We start from the raw sequence: 18,952 nt of genomic DNA on the forward strand, positions 1-18,952 counted from the left end.
CCCTCAGATTCCAGATATTCAAATAGTTGTACAAAATATTGTCCGGCCCCAGAGTTTGCTCCAATGTCGTCCCAGCCCAGCCCCAGAGCATAACCCAGGATGGGTTCCTGTTCCCGAGTATAGCCCTGTAAATTTCCACAAGTATATATATTTTTCTGGGGTGGTTGGGGGATGGTGGTAGTAAGGTTCTGCAATGGCCGCCCGAGTCTCCAGATATACCATGTCCGGTCTTAAATGTCTTATGAGTTCCTGTGTTTTCCATATCTTTGAATAGAGATTCCATGTTGAAGAAAACTCCATCGTCTCCTTGCTCCTTGATTCCTGTGAAAGGTGACAATGGCCTTATGGATAGAGAGTCGGACTTGTAACCCATGTTACAAGTGTTAAACGACTTGGCACATGACTGGTTTATGCATACACAGGTAATGAGCTTACTGCTTTACTTTTAAATGGCTGGAAAGCATTCACTTAGGCATAAATCTACATGTACAACAACAGCAGATCTAAACAGACCAAATACATTAACATTGTTGTATCCATTATCATGCTAAAATCATTTATCATAATAGAACTAACTATTTACTATGACTTGTGCCTCACTAACTTGCTGCTTCTTAATATTAGTTGTCAAGGGTAGGCTTATGGGATCTAAAATATTGTAATGCAGAATAAGGCATTAATATTTGCTTTATAAGTAATAATAAACAGCCAGTATGCTAGTAATGTGAATGGCATGCTAATAAGAAATTGTTAAAGGAACACTCCGACTTTTTGGGACTTTAGCTTATTCACAGTATCACCCAGAGTTAGATAAGTCCATACATACCTTTTTCATTTCTGTGCGTTCTGTAAGTGTTATTTGACGCACCCACCGCTAGCCTAGCTTAGCACAAAGACTGGATGTAAAATGGATACTGGTAGCATAGTAATCCCAATAAGTGACAAAATAATGCAAACATTTTCCTATTTACATGTTGTGATCTGTATAGTCACAGCGTGTACAAATAACAAGGCTATATGATACAGAGACCATTTTTAATCGTATAAATACTGGGAACTATATTCTCACTAGGCGTAGGAGCACAGCTAACGTTACTTGGGCGGAGTGGCTACTTGGGCGGAGTGATTAGCGCAGCACCCGAGACGCGCCATGGTGAGGAGAAGAGAGTTCGCTCAGAACATCCGGAGTGGCTTTGCTCGCTTGTCATGAGCCTTTTTCTGCTGTAGCTGATGCTTGAGCACTACTTCCGATATGTCCGGCTTCAATAAGGACAGGCGAGTGCGAGGTAGTCTCTTTAGAAACATCTCAGCCGGGGTGCGCTCAGTGACTGTGTGAGGAGTGTTTCTGTATGAGTGAAGTGAAGTGACATTCAGCCAAGTATGGTGACCCATACTCAGAATTTGTGCTCTGCATTTAACCCATCCGAAATGCACACACACAGAGCAGTGAACACACACACACACTGTGAGCACACACCCGGAGCAGTGGGCAGCCATTTATGCTGCGGCGCCCGGGGAGCAGTTGGGGGTTCGATGCCTTGCTCAAGGGCACCTAAGTCGTGGTATTGAAAGTGGAGAGAGGTGAACAGGAACCGGGCAAGCCGTTGCTGGGGTGACACAGACTGAGCTTCCAGTCGAGTCCAGGCTTTCTTGAATGTCTGCACAGCTCGTTCCACTGCTCCATTGGATGCAGGATGGTAGGGTGGTGATAGAACATGTCGGACTCCATTATTCTTGAGGAACTGCTCAAACTCTACTGATGTAAATGGAGGGCCATTATCTGACACCAACACCTTTGGCAGGCCATAGGATGAAAATAGGTTTCTGAGAAGATGTGCAGTCTTCTCAGCTGTTGTCTGCTGTGTAGGCAGAACTTCTAGCCACTTTGAATAGACATCCACTACCAGCAAGTAGTGCTGCTTATTGATCTCAGCGAAATCAACATGTATTCTTTCCCACTGTGATGCAGCCCATGACCAAGGATGGAGGGGTGCTACTGCTGGCCTGTTCAGTGTCATCTCACATGCAGCACACTGGCCTACAAAGTTCTCTACTTCCTGATCCAGTCCTGGCCACCACAGGAAACTTCGGGCTAATGCCTTCATTCGTGTTATTCCAGGATGTCCATCATGTACATCAGACAATAGTCTCCGTCTGAACTTTGGTGGTATAACCACCCTCGACCCCCAGAGAATACATCCCTGGTCTGTAGACAACTGATCCTTTCTCAGATAGAATGGTTTAAGATCTGGATTTGGCACAAACTTCTGGTTTCGACCCCCAGAGAATACATCCCTGGTCTGTAGACAACTGATCCTTTCTCAGATAGAATGGTTTAAGATCTGGATTTGGCACAAACTGACAATGTCAGATCGAGAACTTTGGAAAGGACCGGGTCATGTCTTGTCTCTTCTGCAATGTCTTTTGCTGACACAGGCAGCTCATCAATGTGTGAGACACAGAGTACTCCGCCTTCATCTGTTGTGTCATCCGTGTCATGATCACAAGGAAGACGTGACAATGCATCCGCATTGGCGTGGTCACTGGATCGTCTGTACTGAATGTCATAATCGTACGCCAACAGGATTAAAGACCAGCGTTGCATGCGAAGTGCAGCGAGTGTTGGAACTGCACATTTGGGGCCTAGAATTGTCAGAAGTGGTTTGTGGTCCATCAACAACTCAAACTTTCTACCGTATAAGTACTTATGGAACTTCTTGACACCGAAAATTATGCTCAATGCTTCTTTCTCAATTTGAGCATAATTCTTCTCACTAGATGAGAGAGTTCTTGATGCAAAAGCAATTGGTTGCTCTTCACCGGATGGAAACACATGAGAAATTACAGCTCCGACACCATATGGACTGGCGTCACAAGCAAGCCTGAGAGGCTTCTCTGGATCATAGTGTGCAAGGCATTTGCTATTCAAAAGACGTTGTTTACAGCCCTGAAATGCATCTTCACATTGTGGAGACCAATTGCATGGTGCTTCAGCTTGTAGCAGCTGGTGAAGTGGGTGCAGCAATGTGGACAGATTTGGCACAAATTTTCCATAGTAATTAAGCAACCCCAAAAATGATCTTAACTCTGTTACATTTTGCGGAGCTGGTGCGTTTACTATGGGCTCGACCTTGCTTGTGGTTGGGTGCAGTCCCTGTGCATCTATTCTGTACCCTAGGTACTCCACTGAGTCTTGCAGGAATGCACATTTGGAAAGCTTGATTCTCACACCATACTTTTCCAGTCTTGCCATCACTTGATTCAAAATTTCCAGGTGTTCATCCTTTGTAGGTGCTGATACAAGAATGTCATCCATAAAGCACACAACCTTCTCCATCCCATTCAGTATTTGATCCATTGTGTGTTGAAACACTGCTGGAGCTGTGGAAACTCCATAGGCAAGGCGATGGAATCTGAAGAGGCCTTTGTGTGTGTTCACTGTAAGATATTGCTCTGACTCTGGATCTAATTGCAGTTGTTGATAAGCGAAAGACAGGTCTAGCTTACTGAAAACTCTCCCACCTGCCAAAGTAGCAAACAAATCCTCTGCATTTGGAAGTGGATATTCTTCCGGGAGTATGCATCGATTCACGGTCACTTTGTAATCACCGCACAGTCACACTGCCTTGTCTTTCTTGGGTACCACGACACAGGTGCCGCCCATTCACTCCTTTCCACTTGTGTTATGATGCCATTCTTCTGTAAGCGTTCCAGCTCTTTTTCCACTGATTCCCTCAACGCATAAGGTACTGGTCGTGGTTTGTGGAAGATGGGCTTGGCATCACTTTGCACTCTAATCTTCGCTCTGAAGTCTTTAATCTTCCCATATCCGTCTTTGAAGAGATCTTTGTGCTTTTCAAGCATTGCTTGCAGGGTGAGCTGGTTATTTTTCTCGCCGCCTTGAAGACTGAAGATCTTACCCCAGTTCAGCTTTATCTTCTGCATCCAATTTCTTCCCAGTAGTGGTGGTTTACTGCCTTTCACCACCACAAGTGGCAGCTTCCACTCGTATCCCTCATACTTCACTGGCACTAAAATTCTCCCAAGTACAGGAATGGTTTCTCCTGTGTATGAAGACAGATGAATGGCTACTGGCTGCAGAGAACAGTCCTTCAGTTGGTCATGATAGAGAGACTCTGGAATCAAGGACACAGATGCGCCTGTATCAACTTGCATTTTCACTGGGTTCCCAGCTACTTCAACTTTGACAAAAATTCCATCTTTTGTTCCTTGAGCGGTGTACACCGTAAACAAGTCCAGCACATCATCTTTACAATCATCAGAATCATCAGTTACTCCAGTTGCGTTCACCATTTTAGCTTTGTCCCTATGCTTTATTTTCTTGCAGACTCTTTTTAGATGTCCGACTTTTCCACAACCATGGCAGGTTTCGGTGCGATAGTAGCATTCAGTTGATTGATGATTGTCCTTGCCACATCGATAGCACTTCTGTTTTTTCTCTGTAGAGATGCGCTGTTTAGCTCCTCCATCATCCTGCCGGTTGTAAAATGAACTGTTACTCTTCTTGTGATGCCGCCGGTAACCAGAAGTGTTAAAGACTCTGTGAACTGCCCCTTTTGGTTTTTCAGCATGTTCTCTCAATTCCATAGTGTCTTTGTAAGCCAACTCAAGAGCAAGTGCAATATCGCAGGCCTTCTTGAATGTAAGATCTTTTTCAGATAATAGCCGCTTGTGATATCCCTCCCCTGAGAGGCCGCAAACAAACTGATCTCTGAGGGCATCATTGAGAAATTGTCCAAACTCACAAGTGTTCGCTAATGTATTCAGTACAAGAATGTATTCAGCCACAGTTTCATCTTGCTTTTGCTGTCTTTTGTAGAATCTGAATCGTTCTGCAATCAAAATGGGCTTCGGCTTAAAATGCAGTGACAGGGCACTTGTGATATTGTCATATGACACTTCTGTAACCTTCTGAGGTGCAATCAAATTTTTCAACAGTCCATATTCAGTGGGACCCAAGACACTCAGAAACACATCTGCTTTCTTCCCAGCATCAATCTCATTTGCTGACAGCCATCTTTCAAATCGTTCTAAATATGAATCAAAATCTTCTTTCTTACTTTCAAATTCTGGAACTCTTCCTATCAATGCCATCTCTTCAGGTGTTTTCTTTATTTAATTTCTTTACAATTTCCCTCTTCCAGCACACTTCTTCCTATGGCTCCTTCTGTTAATCTCCACTTTTCATTTATAACTTGCTTCGTCTTGCAAGACACAGTTTTTGTTTTCAGTTACCTCCACTCACCACAGGAGGGCGCTCATGCAGTTTCATGCGCTGTCCCTGTCCTAGCCGTTTGAGTATCTAGCAGTCTTGGTTTCCTCTGAACCCGAAAACAGGCGGAATGTTGCCTTTATACTGAGTTTCACTCGTCAGATATCTTCAATATCCTTCCTCGTGTGGATTCATTAACTCTATATCCTCGTCGCCACTGTAATATTTGCAGAGGAACAATAACACACACAGAGACAGAGCCAAGGTGAGTGCTGTTTACTTCGTAGTACTTCACTGAACAGATAAGTTCCGGGGAAAGTCACCATCCCCCTTACCGTATTTACTCTAGTACTGGTACTATAATTACCGTACAGTATTAACTACTACAGAATTGACCCACTTTATAGAAACAGACACCGGCATTGTAGGCTACTCTCACAAGAAACAGTACTTGTCCTTCATAAAATGCAATGCACACATCTGAATATTTGGGTTGAATTGCTCTGGAACAGTGTTGTAAATACAACTTAATTGTAAGTCGCTTTGGATAAAAGCGTCAGCTAAATGAATAAATGTAAATGTAAATGTAACTACTGATTTCTAGCTGTGTCCTCTTTTGGAAGGACAAACAAAATAATTTCACTTTTTTACAACAAAACACACAGCGTTTCCACAACAATAATAAAAGTTATGCCTTCTTTCTTTGTATAAACATCTGTGCGGTGTTATGCAAATCTTCCCACATAGTGATGTAGACATGGGGGCATGTTAGAACGAGCCGTTTCAGGTAGGAATGGTTGACTCCTAACTTTTATAAAGAATATCTCTTTGGATTTGAGACTTTATGCAACTTTACATATCGTCTTTATGCACCAAGAGCTTGAAACACTCCAAAGAGATAGGAACATTTTAAATCGCATCGTATGACACCTTTAATACAGTCAGAGTGTGAGAATTATTAAAGAGATAGTACAAACAAAAATTTTATTTTGTCATCATTTACTCACCCTTATTTCAACCTATATGTTTCTTTCTTATATGAAAAATAAAAGGTGATATTTTGAATTTGTTCCTTTTTTTGATGCAGCACATCTTTAATGAGAAGCCGAAATGTATCACTTTTCTGGATTTTTTTAATTCAAATTTTAAGACTGTGACTTGGCGTACAGTATTTTTTTCTTCTGTCTCTGTCTCTCACTCTGTCTCTGTATTTCGCCTGCCTATCTTTGTGTCTCCGTGTATCAGCCTATCAATGTCTCTTTGTCTCTCAGGTATCATGTTATGTACATGATTGTGTAATGAATAATACTGTAGTTCCTGTATAGAGTATCAGGTCAGATCGATCTCATCAACCTCTCCCTGTCTGCCCACTGCAATACCATACTGCTGTGTGCCAGTGTGTGTGTGTGGGAGTGTACCAACTCCTGAAACATCGGATACACAGACGTTCAGATTTTAAAACACTAACACACACTTACACGTGGACAGGAAGCTGGTCATCCTGAGATAAGATGACTTCTCTGACTCCCATTTCATGCAACGGTTTTTGAGCTACTGAAAAATACAGCACTTTCCTGTCATCTTTTTTCCCTTCTTGCCTCTCCGTCTCACTTACAAGTGAATGGAATGGAAAATGCTGGAAACATGAAAGGTGATACCTGCACACAGACCGTTTCATCTGCTGAGTGCGGCGAGATGGAGCTTTGGGACACCAAACATAACATTTCATAAGAAACACTGACTGATATTTTTACATTAACACCTGTGGTGAGCAGTTTACAATGAACCAAAACAGAAAAGAGTGTTGTATTTTCATAAGAAATGAACTGTTTCATGCTGAGTTGACATCTGTTGACAAAGCACAAAGAAAAAAAAAGGCTAAATGCAAACAATAAATGTCAACTAAACATAAATGCACAAACTTAAACATAGCTGCTCATCAAAGGTTGTGTGTCTAATTAGACTCTATGGTCAGTGGTTCTCAATTCTGGAGAATGTTTCCCATATTGAGCACACCTTAATTTATTAGCAGATGTTCCAAGATCTGAAATGGCTGAACATGTCTACTTCTGTACTTTATAGTATGCAAAAAGCATATATAGTAGGTTCTTAGTATGCACTTCATATTAAGATATTACTACACATACTTCATGAATTTTCAAAAGTTTGGGGCTAGTAAGATTTTTTTAAATATTTTAGAAAAACGTCTGTAACTCATTAATATCAATGTTGAAAATACTTGTGCTGCCTAATATTTTTGTTGAAACTGTGATGCATTTACCATGATTCTTAAAAAATATATTTTTTTGTAACAATGTAAAAGTCTTTAATGTACTAAACTATGCCACCACTGAAAAAAGGTTTTTTTTTTTAAAGGATCTTTATATACATATTCACAGTTTTTTTTCTTTTCTATAAATTTTAGCATAGCTACACCAAACCCATTTGTCAAGAGTCAGGACAGATCATAGTCTAAAAAATATTTTTGTGATGCCAAAATAAAATGATGTTTTTTGTGATGCCAGTGCTCCTAAATAAATGTTAAACAGGGAGAACTCAAATAAAAACTTGGTAATAACTATTTAATACCATCTTATATGAAATGTAAGAATTTATTTTATACATGAGTCATGGTTCTCATGAATGATTGTGGACGGTAACACAGAGGAGAAGAATTTTTGAATAAAGTCATTATTCTTGTTTTCTTTGTGCACAAAAAAGTATTCTCATTCTGTAGCTTCGTAAAATTGTGGACTATTTTAATGATAACCTTACTAACTTCCTGGGCCTAGAACCATTTCAGATTTCATAAAAAATATCTTAATTGTACTCCTAAAATGAATGAAGGTCTTACAGGTTTGTAACGACATGAGGGTGAGTAAGTAATGACAGAATTTTCATTTTTGGGTGAACTAAACTTTTAAGATCCATTGAATTTGAATTAAAGAAAATGTAAGACTTTTTAATGCCTTTTATTAGAAAAACGTTTAAGTTAAGAATTTTCAAGGACCTATGGCCACCTTGTTTAATAAAATTTTTAATCTCTCTCTATCTCTCTCTTTTTTATTTATTTTTTTTGCTTCAAACATCCCCACCCCACAACCAATTGGGGCCCCCAGACCCTTTCTAGAAATCCACTGGTGTAAGATACCTTTCTTTGCCACAACTACAATTATTACTGCATTTTACCTTCGTACAGCAGTATTTTGTGTCACATTCTTTCTTTTGCACCTAGAAGATTGTTCAAAATGTCCTGTAGGAGATGTCTGGGTAAACCTTTGTGTTGTGGTAAAGCTTGGTTTGTGTGGTAAGAGAGGAGCAGTGAGGCCAGAATTCACTCCCATTTCAGAGCGCTATGCTACTATGCCACTACAAACAGGCAATTATTGCCTCAGTCAAACCCACCTTTATAACCCATCAAAGCTTCCAGAGGGGAAAAATTGCCAGTCGCTTGAAGAATTACAATTTATTTTGCAAAGCTGTGACAAAAATAAATTGCGGAATAAATTCTGGGGAAGGGCGATGCCTTTCTCTCTCTCTCTCTCTCTCTCTCTTTCTTTCTGTTGCTCTCAATCTCTTCCTCTCTCTCCACCCATCTCTGTTCTGACACTCAGTGCTGCAGGGTTTAAACTGATATAGTAGAGGAGATGTAATGAAAATAATATACAGTCGTGGCAAAAAGTTTTGAGAATTACATAAATATTAGTTTTCAAAAAGTTCGCTGCTAAACTGCTTTTAGATCTTTGTTTCAGTTGTTTCTGTGATGTACTGAAATATAATTACAAGCACTTCATACGTTTCAAAGCCATTGCAATTCGACTGGACATGCTCTCAATCAACTTCTGGGCCAAATCCTGACTGATAGCAACCCATTCTTTCATAATCACTTCTTGGAGTTTGTCAGAATTAGTGGGTTTCTGTTTGTCCACCCGCCTCTTGAGGATTGACCACAAGTTCTCAATGGGATTAAGATCTGGGGAGTTTCCAGGCCATGGACTCAAAATTTCAACATTCTGGTCCCCGAGCCACTTAGTTATCACTTTTGCCTTATGGCACGGTGCTCCATCGTGCTGAAAAATGTATTGTTCTTCACCAAACTGTTGTTGGATTGTTGGAAGAAGTTGCTGTTGGAGGGTGTTTTGGTACCATTCTTTATTCATGGCTGTGTTTTTGGGCAGAATTGTGAGTGAGCCCACTCCCTTGGATGAGAAGCAACCCCACACATGAATGGTGTCAGGATGCTTTACTGTTGGCATGACACAGGACTGATGGTAGCGCTCACCTTTTCTTCTCCGGACAAGCCTTTTTCCAGATGCCCCAAACAATCGGAAAGGGGCTTCATCTGAGAATATGACTTTGCCCCAGTCCTCAGCAGTTCATTCACTATACTTTCTGCAGAAGATCAATCTGTCCCTAATGTTTTTTTTTGGAGAGAAGTGGCTTCTTTGCTGCCCTTCTTGACACCAGGCCATTTTCCAAAAGTCTTCGCCTCACTGTGCGTGCAGATGCGCTCACACCTGCCTGCTGCCATTCCTGAGCAAGCTCTGCACTGGTGGCACTCCGATCCCGCAGCTGAATCCTCTTTAGGAGACGATCCTGGCGCTTGCTGGACTTTCTTGGACGCCCTGAAGCCTTCTTTACAAGAATTTAACCTCTTTCCTTGAAGTTCTTGATGATCCTATAAATTGTTGATTTAGGTGCAATCTTAGTAGCCACAATATCCTTGCCTGTGAAGCCATTTTTCTGCAACGCAATGATGGCTGCATGCGTTTCTTTGCAGGTCACCATGGTTAACAATGGAAGAACAATGATTTCAAGCATCACCCTCCTTTTAACATGTCAAGTCTGCCATTCTAACCCAATCAGCCTGACATAATGATCTCCAGCCTTGTGCTTGTCAACATTCTCACCTGAGTTAACAAGACGATTACTGAAATGATCTCAGCAGGTCCTTTAATGACAGCAATGAAATGCAGTGGAAAGGTTTTTTTGGGATTAAGTTAATTTTCATGGCAAAGAAGGACTATGCAATCCATCTGATCACTCTTCATAACATTCTGGAGTATAAGAAAATTGCTATTATAAAAACTTTTCCAATTACCAATATTTATGTAATTCTCAAAACTTTTGGCCACGACTGTATACAAAAATGTCTTGTCAGGTTACAGGCTTGTCCGGAGAAGAAAAGGTGAGTGCTACCATCAGTCCTGTGTCATGCCAACAGTAAAGCATCCTGACACCATTCATGTGTGGGGTTGCTTCTCATCCAAGGGAGTGGGCTCACTCACAATTCTGCCCAAAAATACAGCCATGAATAAAGAATGGTACCAAAACACCCTCCAACAGCAACTTCTTCCAACAATCCAACAACAGTTTGGTGAAGAACAATGCATTTTCCAGCACGATGGAGCACCGTGCCATAAGGCAAAAGTGATAACTAAGTGGCTCGGGGACCAGAATGTTGAAATTTTGGGCCCATGGCCTGGAAACTCCCCAGATCATAATCCCATTGAGAACTTGTGGTCAATCCTCAAGAGGCGGGTGGACAAACAAAAATCCACTAATTCTGACAAACTCCAAGAAGTGATTATGAAAGAATGGGTTGCTATCAGTCAGGATTTGAGGTCCTGAAAAAGAAGGGCCAACACTGCAAATACTGACTCTTTGCATAAATGTCATGTAATTGTCGATAAAAGCCTTTGAAACGTATGAAGTGCTTGTAATTATATTTCAGTACATCACAGAAACAACTGAAACAAAGATCTAAAAGCAGTTTATCAGCAAACTTTTTGAAAACTAATATTTATGTAATTCTCAAAACTTTTGGCCACGACTGTATATGTGTCCATTACCCACTGATTTAACACATTTAACACCAAACTACTAACACAGGCCTATTAGAAGGGGACCTGAGAACCATGGATGACTCACTAAATCTGTTTCAGACACACACACTGAAAATCTTCCTGCCCACGCTTATTGATTAAAACACTTGCTGCAGTTCAGTATGAGAGAAAGAAGGAACATTATCCTAATTTGGTATTCAGTTAAAGTTAAACATGATCCCGATAAATGCCTGTAATTATTTCTGCTCTAATAGGGTAGAGTTTGCAGAGATGAGCTTGTTTAGAGTGTGTAGGTTAAGAAAGACAACCACACACATACAAAAATTTAGAAAAACTTGATGTACTTTGACAGCTATAAATGAGGAATATTTAAGAAAAAAATAATCAACCACTAAAACCTATATTATACTGAAATACTAATTAAATACTTTCACGTCCCTGATACTCACAGCAAAGTTCTTTTTTGTTCTCAACTTAAAGGGTTAGTTTACCGAAAAATGAAAATTCACCCTCATGTCATTCCAAACCCGTAAGACCTCCGTTCATCTTCAGAACACAGTTTAAGATATTTTAGATTTAGTCCGAGAGCTTTCTGTCCCTCCATTGAAGATGTGTGTACGGTATACCGTCCATGTCCAGAAAGCTAATAAAAACATCATCAAAGTAGTCCATGTGACATCAGAGGGTCAGTTAGAATTTGTTGAAGCATCGAAAATACATTTTGGTCCAAAAATAACAAAAACTATGACTTTATTCAGCATTGTCTTCTCTTCTTGGTCTGTTGTGAGCGCGTTCACTGCAGTGTAGTGATATCCAGTTCGCGAACGAATCACTCGATGTAACCGACTCTTCTTGAACCAGTTCACCAAATTGAACTGAATCGTTTTAAACTGTTCGCATCTCCAATAAGCATTAATCCACAAATGTCTTAAGCTGTTAACTTTCCTCGGTTCTCGAATTGGACGCGTCTGACAGAAACGGTTCTTTTCGGTTCTATCTTTCGTTCGTTATCTGACTCGGCTCAGTGTTCATCTTCAGTTCTCTCTTTACAGCAGTTCAGTCAGTGTACTGTTTGAGTAAATTAATTACTCCGGGATATTGGTTTATTTTAACTCAGAGGGAGTGTCAGCCACATTAAAAAAGCAAACAGTTTAAGTCATTTGTGGATTAATGCTTATTGGAGACGCGAACAGTTTCAAACGATTCAGTTCGATTTGGTGAACTGGTTCAAGAAGAGTCGGTAAACATCGAGTGATTCGTTCGCGAACCGGATATCACTACACTGCAGTTTTTGAACTCGCTCACAACAGACATGGAAGACCAAATTTTTGGACCAAAATGTATTTTAGAAGCTTCAACAAATTCGAAATGACCCTCTGATGTCACATGGACTACTTTGAAGATGTTTTTTTTACCTTTCTGGACATGGACAGTATACCGTACATACATTTTCAATGGAAGGACAGAAAGCTCTCGGACTAAATCTAAAATATCTTAAACTGTGTTCCGAAGATGAACGGAGGTCTTACGGGTTTGGAACGACATGAGGGTGAGTCATTAATGACATAATTTTCATTTTTCGGTGAACTAACCCTTAAAGGGTTAAAATAAGTTCAACATACTATTAGCGAACATCCTAATGTGTTGTTATATGTATACATATTTGCTGCACACTTTCCTCTCAATAACAAAAAACCCAAAAATGACAGTGGTGAGAAAACAACAGTTATGAAAGCGTCTGATCATAGGTACTTGGATATGTTTGCATATGCAATTTGCAACTTTACTCCAGTCTCATAACATTCTTTCTATGGCACATTATACAATAGATTGCTTAAAGCAAGCAGATTGACACTACTAAACATAAAAAAAAACAGTGTCTGTGTCTTTTCAACTTTCATTTCTACTAAAAGGAAATGAAACTCATGGACCAATGGTAATTCGAAGAAAGCTATCAAGTACTTGAGCATGCATTAACTGTAGGGCATGGAATGAACACAAGGTCCCTCCAGGCCTGCTTCTAAGGGGGTGCTAGATGGCACTAAAATTAAAACAACAGCAACCTCGGTTGAAGCTGTAATAACAGCAAATTTGCAAAACAGATTTAATAAGCATCCAGTGAATATTTGTGTTTGCGCTGTAAAGAGTGCTAAAGTTTTCTATTTACATCTTTTGAAGCATTGAGTTTCTTTTGCTTTTTTGAGTTTGCACTGATCATCTCCTAATAAAAAAGACACAATATAAGTAAGAGATTAATTATGTGGTGTGAAGAGCTTCTTGTTTTGTGAGTACAGATCTGTTATTGCATGCTCATATTTTTCAATGTCAAAGACGCAGATTCTAAAGTTACAAACTAAGAAACAAAACAACTAACCATTCTTTTTCATGTTTTTTAATTTTTGACTGACAAAAACCTAGAGTAGATGAGTAACTCGTTTATTAGTGACTAGCAGAAATAAGTGCAACCTCTATTACCAGCTGGAGAAAACTTTTCTGGAAAGATAGCTTTAGCAAGCTACTTTGAATTCCTGAAACAAACTCCAAATGAATTTAGTTTTGGCCTGATTTTGTGTTGGAAAGGACATCACACCAGTTTATTCTTTGCTTGTGCTTGGAACATCATGGCCTTCAAATTTCTTGAATTTCTAAAGGCCTTTTATTTATTTTTAAAATAGGCTTTCTGTGTTTCATTTTTTTAATGTATTTTAATTAATAATTTTTTTTGTCTCTGTTTCTCTTTAATGGATGTTTGATTCTGAAGGCTTTCTAGAGTTTTAAGATTCCTTCTTGAATGTTTCTAATCATCTACTCTGGTTGACACACTGTCTATGTCTTCTCTCTTTTTCCCTTTCTTTTCCAGTGATCTCCTAATGCAACACAAATCAGAGTCATGGTTCAGGAATGAGACCTTTCAGAAATTCTATGTGAAGGAAGATAGATTTTCAAACCACTATAATAAAAAAAGATGTTAGGTGTGCACTACAGTTCATGAAAGCTTGTTCATATATAAAAATGTGGCTTCACAAAAAAGGAATTCAAATCACAGGAATTGAATCTATAGCTGACATTTTTGTTTGGATGTGTAAGTATGTGCACAAGGAAGAGAGATTTTGTGTTAAAAGCATTCCAACTGTTTTATTTGTTTATTTATATATTTATTTAAAATATGCTTCAACATTCTTTCTTTCAATAAAAATTCATGCTCATTTTTCAAGTGTACTCTGGTCTGGAGCATCTTAGCAATTCAGACACATATTAAGCGTCCAGTTTAAAGGACAGCTTTGAGCCTTTTTCTTCCCTTTTTCAGAAATTGTGATTTTACCCCGAGAGCATACTGGCAGTGAATTCATCTCTCAGACCTTTTCACAGAGCTCAAATGCTCAGATAATGGCCCACACTAGCATACTAAAGTTACTGAAGGCACTGTCTAAATTAACTAATGGACTCTTCTTCATATACACTCATGTCTGTTTCGCATACTGACAAACACACCATCTCACGTGCTTTAACCCCTGGACTGCAAATCTAGACAGTGTTAGTCTAAATGCACTCTCGGCTAGCATAAATGTACTTAGGATTCTTACTATAAATGCACTTTGGAACTCACTCTCGATGCATTTACCCTCAAATGCACTAATGTCCTTACATTGGGAGTAAAGACACTATGAGTAAAATATGGGGAATGACTGTCAAATAACAATTACTGCATTAATAAAGCTAAGAATTATACTAATAACGACTTGACTCACTCTGACAGAAGCTAAATGATTCATAGTCTTAAATGCCCTGTGGCATAAATATCACATTAATTGCTGCAGTGTTCTAATGTGTGTGTGTATGTGTGACTATTATGGTGACTGAGCTCTCACACTCGACCTTACATGCCCATTAGCTGTATGCTTAATGCTTTAATTATTTAGTAATGAGAGACTCTGACAATATGTGTGTGTGTGTGTGTGTGTGTGTGTGTGTGTGTGTGTTTGCAGTACAGGTACTCAACTATTAACTTACTGGTCGTATGTTGCCATGGAGAGAGCTTTAGTGTTACATATATATATATATAAACTAACCAGAATATCTAAAAATGCACATGATTTATGTTGCATTATGACTAATAGGCTTAACCAGGTCAAAAAATTAAATAAAAATATATTGGTTCCCTCTCATATTCACACAAAAATTACAAGAGAAATGTCATCAAGATGTGGTTGACAAACAGTAAACAGCAATACAGTCACCACAGTAAATAACGTAATAATTATAATTCACAGCAATCTCACCCTTTGAAGATGGTTGCGTTCTTGGCAGCAGTTGTAGATGGGATAGCTATGGTATTTAAGATAGCAGAAAATATGGGCATGTGCAACTTTAACTAAATAGTCTTGCTACTTTTTGATATGTTACTGTAAGACAGGTCAAGTCAAGTAAATGTTATGTTTCATTGTGAGTGACATACATATGCACTCATTACATTACTCATAAACAACAAATAGCAGTGCCTATTAAGGACTCCTCAATCCACTCACACATTTCCCAGTTCTGGAAATAAATGCATTAATTTGGTCCCATTTACACCTGGCATTAACAAATGGATTTCAGTACAGAAAGCTGGCATTGTGTACTGTAACTACCAAATAACCTTAGATTTGAATCTTGTGATAAATGTGACAGTTTTAATAAAACAATAATCGTTATTTTAGTCAAGCTACAGTGTCTGCATGTTGCAAGAGGAATATGTTCAATGAAGTTTTGTGCACACATGCACTTTTACCTCAAAGATTGATTAATAAGTGAGTAGGCAGTGGTTTATATGTGGTTAATGGTTTATAAGCGTTTTGAAAAATGGGGACATGGGTTATGTCCTCATAAGTCACCCTCTCCTTGTAATACCTGTGTCATACCCATGTCATTATACAGAGTTGTGTCCTGATATGTCACAAAAACATGCCCACACACAAATTTCTGAAACACTGTTAACTCATCACTACAGGCTTTGGTTTCATTGTAATTAATGAAAAGACTGAAAATATCACAATGTAATTACAGTTCTTACAAAAATACAGAACCAGAGACTGTGTGATTGTTGTTATGCCGGTTTCATTTTGGGGTGTTATCCATTGCAGCCCTTAGATGAACGTGATTTGAAAAGTAAAAGACTAAAGTCGCTGCCACCTCATACACCAAGACTGACCCCCCAATATTTTGACATTTACAGGCTCGAGAATAAAAAAATAGCTACCTAAACTCCATCATAAAATACTTTTGATGGGAAGGGGGGAATATATCATATGTAGCATGTTCATCATGAGCCCCTGCAGTAATGGTGAAAATGGTCATAAAATAACGCTAAAATGACCTCAGTTCAGGGCATGACATTTGAACAAACTGAGGCATTAAGAGCAGAATGTGAGAACACTGTGAAAAGCCTTTATCCAACCAAAAACATGGTTTAAAGTTATTTCTGACCACATATTTAACACAGATAATGAAATGAAATGTTTAATAAAAACTAAACAAAGAACAAAATAGTTTATCTACATTGCATGTACGTCTGTGCAGTATTAAGAACAAGTTGTGTGTGTGATGGTAAACTGAGTGATGTCCTTGCCGTGTGCTCTAGAGATTGCTCTTAAAAGTGCTCTTATTTTAGACAAGTCTGATCTCTGAAGACCCATCGGCCTGCTATATGAAACCCTGCTAATGGATAACACATTGTCAGCCTGAGTGAGTGTGTGTGAGTGTAAGGATGGCAAATACATCCATATCTGTGTGCTTGTACTCAGCGGTCTGATCAAAACTGAGCTAATTTCTCTCTAGCTTACACACTTTTTTTTTCCAATGAGTGAATCGGTTGGCATATTCATGTTCTGAATAGCTGAAGTTTAAGTATACTGTAGATGGTTACAAATTCTCATAAGATTGATGATTCATCTATTTTTCTCAGGGTAGCAATATGTGCAGTAGATAGTCTGCATTTACAGTGAATAAATGCTTATATTCCAAAAATAAAAATCCTTTAGCCTTTGCCAGTGACTTGAGGAAATTTCCAGTTTTTGCCATAAACACATTTAGCCAAGCACTATACAGTGTTGTACAGAAGTTCTCTCACTTTTTAAATAGTTGTTGCTCTGAAATGACTTGTAGGCTCATTTTTTGTGTGTTTATGTGGTTTAAAGGTTCTTTGGCAACTAATAGGACTAACAGCTCACTTAAAAAACTACATCAGAGCATGAGCTATTAGGAAGGTGATTTTATTTAACAATGCAGTGCACAGGTCCTAACAAGAGAGACATTTTTTTAACTAATTATAGTGGATTCAATTCATAGGTACAGTAGTTATTAGTGAAAAATATGAGGTTGTCCTGGTGAGTTAATTGGATTGATTCATAAAGAGATAGTTCACCTCAAAATGAAAATGTTCCATATACCTTCACAAATCTGTACACACCTTCATTTAATTCAAATTCTGTATATTTTTATTTACAGATGGAACATAAAACAAGTGATTAGCAAAATGTTCTCCATACAATAAACGAGAATCAGATCTAGTGATATCAGGGTCCAAAAACTACCATAAAAACAATGAAAAATTACCAGAAAAAGCCCATTAAACTTGTGCACTACAATCTGAAGTCTTACAGCAACTTTGAGGGATGTGATGAAGCGAGCGCCACTACTCGCTTCTGGGGAAGGGAATAAAGGTAACTTGGGTTCGTGAGGATGTAAACAAATGATGGCTAACTCGCAGAGCACTCTCGTGCAAGGTGTAATTTCTTTACAGTGCCAAAAACACAGGTCCACAGTGAAATATATATATAGACAGCTGAACACAAAACCTAAAAAGTACCAAAAATAGATAAAAATAAACAAAGATTAAAAACTTTCCAAAACGTATCTACAGTAAACGGTTTGCTTGAGGCACCACAGTTGCACTCTCGCTCTGACTTGGTTGACAAGTCCTGATTATGAGTCTTGCCTCCCTTTTTATAGGCCAGACTCCGCCTTCTTTGAAAACACCCATTGAGAGGTATAGATACATATTTAAATTCTTAACAGTTACATTATACCCACCAAAATGTTTATTAATCAGCATTTCTCACTGGTAATTATCAAATAAATACATTGTAATAATACATCATTATTAACAACACCGAAACACATAAATACCAAACACTTAATTCACATATAATACCCCCTTAATCTCAAGACAATGGTTTCACCGGCTTTGGCGGCACTGCGCAGGTGCAACCCCACTATTTTGCCACAAGTATCCGCTCTTCGTCTGCTCGGTTTAGCCGACGCAACGTTTTCCCGCCAAAGCCCGACTACGCCCATACAACAAACAAACGAACGTACGAAGACACGTGAACAAAACACAAGACACGGACGATGTGTGTGTGTGTGAAATGATCGGGTATGCTTATGGACTGAAGGGGTAATGTGGTGTGGAAAAATGTCAGTGTGCCATCGGACCGGCATGTGCACCCACGTTGCCGATGAGAAAACAACAGGTGAGGACGGGAATGACGAGTGAATGGGGTATGTATGCAAGTGTGTTTGTGTGTGCGTGCCAGTGCTGCTCCCTCAGCGGTGAAGATAAGACAGATTTGTCACATTACCTTCCCCCTCTTCAAGCCGAGTACTGGCCAGAAAGCTGGACAGATAGTCGGCAAACACGTTTAGCCTTCCAGGTCTGTGCCGGATCTTAAAGTTAAAGGGCTGCAATGAGAGGTACCATCTCATGACTTTGGCATTGTGATCTTTCATAGAATGTATCCAGGTCAGGGCTCGGTGATCTGTCTCCAGGTCAAACTCTCTTCCGAGGAGGTAATACCTTAAGCTTTCCAGGGCCCCCTTAATAGCGAGGCACTCC

The sequence above is a fragment of the Carassius carassius genome, chromosome 7 (genome assembly GCF_963082965.1).
Source record: "Carassius carassius chromosome 7, fCarCar2.1, whole genome shotgun sequence".
NCBI lineage: Eukaryota > Metazoa > Chordata > Actinopteri > Cypriniformes > Cyprinidae > Carassius > Carassius carassius.